The sequence below is a fragment of the Pristis pectinata genome, chromosome 14, assembly GCF_009764475.1.
Source record: "Pristis pectinata isolate sPriPec2 chromosome 14, sPriPec2.1.pri, whole genome shotgun sequence".
NCBI classification, from domain to species: Eukaryota; Metazoa; Chordata; class Chondrichthyes; order Rhinopristiformes; family Pristidae; genus Pristis; species Pristis pectinata.
In genome coordinates, this window is record NC_067418.1 from 38,083,042 (window position 1) to 38,089,255 (window position 6,214).

At 41.0% G+C, this 6,214-nt stretch overlaps 1 protein-coding gene across 3 annotated transcripts in view; it reads right to left on the bottom strand.

Annotated features, from left to right (window-relative positions):
• Positions 1 to 1,639, bottom strand: part of LOC127577771 (nucleosome assembly protein 1-like 4) — a 66,765-nt gene extending 65,126 nt beyond the window's left edge. For 2 of the 3 annotated variants that reach the window (XM_052029319.1, XM_052029321.1), the window contains exon 1: positions 1,535 to 1,639. The gene's annotated coding sequence lies outside the window, so the exon portion shown is untranslated. The remainder of the gene's footprint in view (positions 1 to 1,534) is intronic. The other variant, XM_052029320.1, reaches the window with a different exon arrangement.
• Between the last annotated feature and the right edge of the window lie 4,575 nt (positions 1,640 to 6,214).

Sequence of the window (6,214 nt, forward strand, 5' to 3'; positions counted from 1 at the left end):
ATCAGTTTAGATTATAGTTGAGGACAGAACAATAATTTATGTGGCACCCACTAGTTATCGCTAATTGAAAATGTATCCCCATTTATCCCAAATCTTTGATTAGTCACTCTCCTGTCCGATATATTTGCCCCCAATCCCTTTTATACAGTTACCTTCAATGTGGCACCTCATTGAATGCATTCTGCAAATTGAAATACATATTTACTGGATCCCATTTGTTACATCTACAAAAAAAACTCCAGCAAAGTAGCCAAACAAAGTAGTCAAAGTAATACTGGAATGGGTTTTTAAGAATAAGAGTTGCTTATAATTCAATCAAAAGTGGTCCTTTAATGGTAGAAAGTTAGATTTTATTAGTTCAGAAAACTACAATCGAGAAGATTCAAATGATTTTTTTAAAAAAATGTCCCGCTATTACTTCCCTAATAATGATTACACGATTTTCCACATGAAAGGCTAACTGCCATTGTTTCTTGCTTTATGTCTTCCTCCTTTCCCAAGTGATATAATATTTACAGTTTTGCAATCCACTGGGAATCCTCCAGAACCCAGAGAATTCTGGCAGATTAGAACCAACTTCATGCAGTCTTTCCTTTCCTGGGCATCAGGTCCAGGAGACATGTCAGCCTTTAATCCCAGTAGTTAGCTTGTAACTTTCTGGTGACAGAGATAGCTAAATTACTCCTGCTCTTTTGCTTCTTGATTATTTACTAATATTAGCATGCTTTTAATGTTTTCTACCATGTGGAGCAATCTTAGATAACAGCCAACCTCAAATTTTACCCACGTTTTTACTTAGAAAGGACAAGGACCACTTCTATTGCCGTATCATTTGAGGATCATTTATAACTATGGATAACTACATTTCAAAACTGGCTAAAGACACTCAATTAAAATGAACTGCAATACGGAATTGAACATTAATTTGTGACACAAGAGATTCTGGAATGTGGAGCAACACAAAGTGCTGGAGGAACTCAGCAGGTCAGGCAGCACCGCGACCCGAAACGTCAACTGTTTATTTCCCTCCACAGATACTGCCTGACCTGCCCAGTTCCTCCAGGGCTTTGTATGTGTTGAATATTAATTTTCATTGATTAACAACCCTTCATGCAAGTTAACAAAATTTACATTTGATAAGTTTAAGCAAAATAGTTCGTTTTTCCAAAATCATTGGACAGGTCGAGAACTTATTTGACATGATCTTTAAAAGTTCAGATTACAGAGCGAGAGACTACAACTGGGAGTGAAAAAGAACTGTGCTGCAGCCGTAATGCCGTCAGTGCCCGAACTGATGGGTTGAAAGCCGCGGGCAGGTTTCCCCGTTTTGCTGCCGGCCTTCAAACCAGCGGCGCGGCCAACACGGCGCGGCCCGCAGCGTGTGTGTGTGTGTGTGTGAGAGAGAGAGAGGGGGGAACTGCAGAGGGAGCCCAGGCCCCAGTAAACCAGCTCGACCTGTCAGCCCCAACCCGCGCACACTCCCCCACTACCACCACCGTGCTCGCTGCTGCTCCGCCGCCGCGCTGCCACCCACCGCTCGCCGCTCCCCGCCGCTGCCGCCCGCTGCCTCTCAGTCACCTCCGCGCGTTAATGGCGGACACCAAAGAGACCGCATCCCATTGGCCACCGCCCAGTCCGGCCCGCGCGCTGACATCAGAACACATCACGCCAGCCAATTAGAAACGGCGATTCGCTTCGGTGTTGTGCGGGGCTCGGGATCTTAAAGGGATGGTTTATAAAATACCGACTGAAAGTACAACTCTTAAAGGGGCGGGCCGTTGAGGGAAGCGCTCACAAGCCCTGCACTGGTAACAATTCAGCTTCAGAAAATTGTCGGAAAGAGTGAGTCCTCCCAGTCTTGCGAAAGGTGCTATTTAATATTTATTATCCGTTCAACTTTCCTAAAATCAGATCATTTGGCCATTATTACATTTCTGTCCACGGGAATTGCTATGCGCAATTTAACAGCCCCCTGCATTCTACCAGTGGTTACAGTTGAAAGTGTTTCCTTCGCTGTAAAGGCTTTTGGGTCTCCTGAGGCTTTCAAAGACGCTGTACAAAATGTGAGCCTTTCCACTGGCCTTTGACTCCATCCTTTTCTCTTGCATCTCTTTGCAACTACCCTGGGATTTAGGCACTGTGAGTACAGGTTAGTTGATAACCTTGTGTGTGGTCTTTTAGGGAAGAGTGATCATAATAAGATAAAATTCCTCATCAAGATGGGAAGTAAACTTCCTTGATCTGAAACTAATGTCCTAAATCTAAACGACTGTAGGTATAAACTATGTTGGTATGAAGGAGTGAGGAATGGTTATGATAGTTTAGGAAGCTTCATTTAAAGATATGAAGGTGGGCAGACAATGGCTAACATTTAAGGAACAAATGCAGGAATTGAAATAGCTAGACATTCCTTTCAGGGGCAAAAATGCAAAAAGAAAGGTGATTCGACCCTGGCTAACAAAAATTGAGGACAGCTTAAGATCCAAAGAGAAGCTGTCTGAAGCTGTCAGAAAAAGCAGCAAACATGAGGATTGGGAGCATTTTAGAATTCAGTAAAAATGGACCAAGAAATTGTTTAAGAAAGCAAAAACAGTGTAAGAGTCAACATGTAGAACAGAAGAACTACAAAGCCTTACAAGTATGTTTAAAAAAAGTGGAGAAGTTGTTAATGGAACTGAAAGCTGATAAATCCTTAAAGCCTGATAATCTGCATCCCAGAGTACTGAAAGAGGAGGTCATGAAATAGGGGATGCATTCTAAAATTCTATAAATTACAGAACCTTTCCAGCAGATTGGAGGGTGGCAAATGTAACCTCACTGTTTAAAAAAAGGAGAGACAAAGAAACAGAGAACTTTCAAACAGTTACACAAACATCAGTCGTACAGAAAATGCTAGAATCTATTATAATGGATGTGATAGCAGGACACTTGGAAAATATCAACAGAATTAGTGAACGTGAATTTCTGAAAAGGAAATATGTTCAACAAAGCTACTGGTGAGTTTTATGGATTTAACTGGCAGAATAAATAAGGGAGAACGGTAGTTTTGGTGAATCTGGATTTTCAGAAGTATTGGTATATTATTGTCAATTGTACCAAGGTACAGTGAAAAGCTTGTCTTACAAACCGATCGTACAGGTCAATTCATTACACAGTGCAGTTATATTGAGTCAGTACAGAGTGCATTGATGTAGTACAGATAAAAACAATAACAGTACAGAGTAAAGTGTCACAGCTACAGAAAAAGTGCAGTGCAATAAGGTGTCAGTGAAAGGTCAGTGAGCAAAAGTAAAGTACAAAGGATTGGGGGTGTGGATTAAAAATCGGTTGACATACAGAAATCAGAAGAGGAATAAAAGGGCACTTTTTAGAGGAGCCAGCAGTGACAAATGTGGTAGTGCAGGGAGCATTGCTTGAGCTCCAGTTATTGACAATATATCTCAATAATTTGGATGAGGGAATCAAATGCGATATTTCTGAGTTTGGTGACAACAGTGAAGTTGGGTGGGGTTGTGAGGAGAATACAGAGGCATCAAGGTGATTTCTTTATAACAATAGGAGGATATTTAACCCATCAAATTTGCGCTGCATCTCAGAGCAGTCCTATAAACCCTATGCCCCCATTTGTTTCCTGATTTTCTCACACATGCCCGTTAACACCACCCCGATTCTCCCACCACCCACTAACTATTGGGATTATTTATTGTGGTCAATTAACCTCACAACCTGTATAACTTTTGGGTGTGGGAGGAAACCAGAACACTTGGGGGAAACCTATGCAGTCAAAGGGAGAACATGCAAATTCCACAAAGACAGCAACAAAGGTCTGAATATCAAATCCAGGTTGCTAGAGTTTTGAGACCGTGCTGCCCTTGTACACAAGTTGAGTAACTGGACAAATACATGGAAGATGCTGTATACTTTGAATAAATGTTAAGTTATCCACTTTAGAAAAAACAGAAAGACAGGATGTTGTTTAAGTGACAATAGATTGGGAAATGTTGATGTAAAAAGGGATGAAGCTGTCCACATACAACAAATGCAGCAAGCAGTTAAGAAGGCAAATGGCGTGTTGGTCTTCACTGCAGGTTCTTAGTATAGGAGCAAGAATATCTTACTACAATCATACAGGCCTTGGCGAGATCACATGTAGGGTTTTATGTTCAGCTTTGATCTCTACTAAAGAAAGAATACACCTGCCATATAAGAAGTACAGCAAAGGTTCACTAGACTTATGGAGGACAAATAAAACTACAGATGCTGAAATCTGAAATAAAAGCAGAAATGCCTTTGTTCTGATGTAGGGTCTTTGACTCAAAACATGAACTGGTTTGTCTTTCCACAAATGCTGCTTGACTACCTGAGTTCTTCCAGCATTTCTGCTTTCATTTCACCAGACTGATTCGTGGGTCGAGGGCACTATCACATGAGGAGTCATTGGGTCGACTAAGCCTGTTCAGTAAGACTCTAATAATCTGGTATCTAATTGTTCAGTACTCCTGATGGTTTGGCATCTGGCTCACTCATTAGTAAACTAAGTCCTCATTAATGGCTTACTCACAAGGTCACACGTGTATTTCTGGGTATGTGGGGGTGTTCATCTGTGGAATCCTGTCCAACAGGAAGCTGTAGAGGCCCAGTGTTGAATATACTCAACGAGATAGATAGATTTTTGAACACAAAAGGCATCAAAAGGTATGGGGAGAAAGTTGCAATGTTTTTGAGAAAGAAGAAGAGCTATGGTCATATTAAATCGTGAAACAGGCTCATAGGGCTGAACGACGGGACTTCTGCTCCTATTTTTCTACTTTTTGAATTGAACCAGGTGTCAAATTTGACAATATGAGTGTTGGACCAGATGTCCATCACTATGACTGCCTGCTTGCATCTTCTTAACAAAAGACACCTCTGCCCTTACCTCAGCCCGTCTGTTACTGAGGCCATTATACGCCATTCTCAGCCAACCTCTCTTATTCAATTATTTGTAAACCTGAGGCCGAGCAAAATGATGTCCATGTCCTAACTGGCAGCTTGTCCTTTTCACCGATTATCCTTTCCCAGAGCCTTGCCTCTCCCTACCACTGTAATTTCCTTCATACCCATAACCCTCCAAGATACCATTTCAATTCTGGTTTCTTGATCATCCTGAAACTAATCATTCTACTGTTGCCAATTGTACTTTCAGTCGCCAGAATCCTAATTTCTGGAATTTCTTCTCTAAAACCTGTTTCTATATCTCTCTTTCCTCCTATGAATGTTCCTTAATAACAAGATCTAGTATCACTGCAGGTGGCCCAAATATTGTTTGATAACATGACCATAAATTGTCTTGTGAAATTTTGCTATCTTGTAGATACTGTAAACAACTGGTGCCTGATGTTGTTGATAGAGTGCCAATCCTCCACGAATAGCTGTGAGTGTCAAAGAATGAATGAGTAATTTCTTTGATAGCATATTTAATAATTGTTTTATTACTTTTAAAGTATTTATGAGATATGGAAAATGCTGTTTGAGTTATTGAATTGTTTAAAGACAAAAGGCTATTTGATGAAACCCTCTAAAAATACCAAAACAAATGATCCATTTGAAGTGGTCAGTTTTTGTCCTGACTGATGAAATGTGCACAGCAGGATCCATAGCAATGTTTTTGACTTTTGGTTAAAGAACACCACGAACAATGTAAACATTGTTTTCATGAGGGCTGCCATGTTTTCGAAAGAGTCAAACAGAATGAGATTGGCAAACTGGCCAGGAATGGGAAGTGCAGGTAGCAAATGTGAAACAGGCAAAAAGTTTTAACCAGTCTGTATTTGAACAGTTGTATGTATAATCTACAATTGTAAAGGAAATATGCATACAATTATAGTGGATGTGACAACATATTATTGAAAGGCATTTAACTTCGCCCTGATGACCCGGTTCAATCCTGACCTCTGATGACGTCAGCACGTTCTCCTTGTGACTGCATGGGTTTCCTGCAGGTACTCCAATTCCCTCCCACTTCCCAAAGATGTATGGGTTGGTAGGTCACTGTAAATTGCCCCTGGTATGTAGATAAGTGATAGAATCTGGAGGGAGTTGATGAGAATGTGGGGAGGATAAAATAGGATTAGTGTAGGATTAAGTTGGATGGGTGCTGGATGGTCAGTGTGGGACTCAGTGGGGCCAAAGAACCTTCTTCTTTGTTGTATGGCTCCATGATTCATTATTCAAG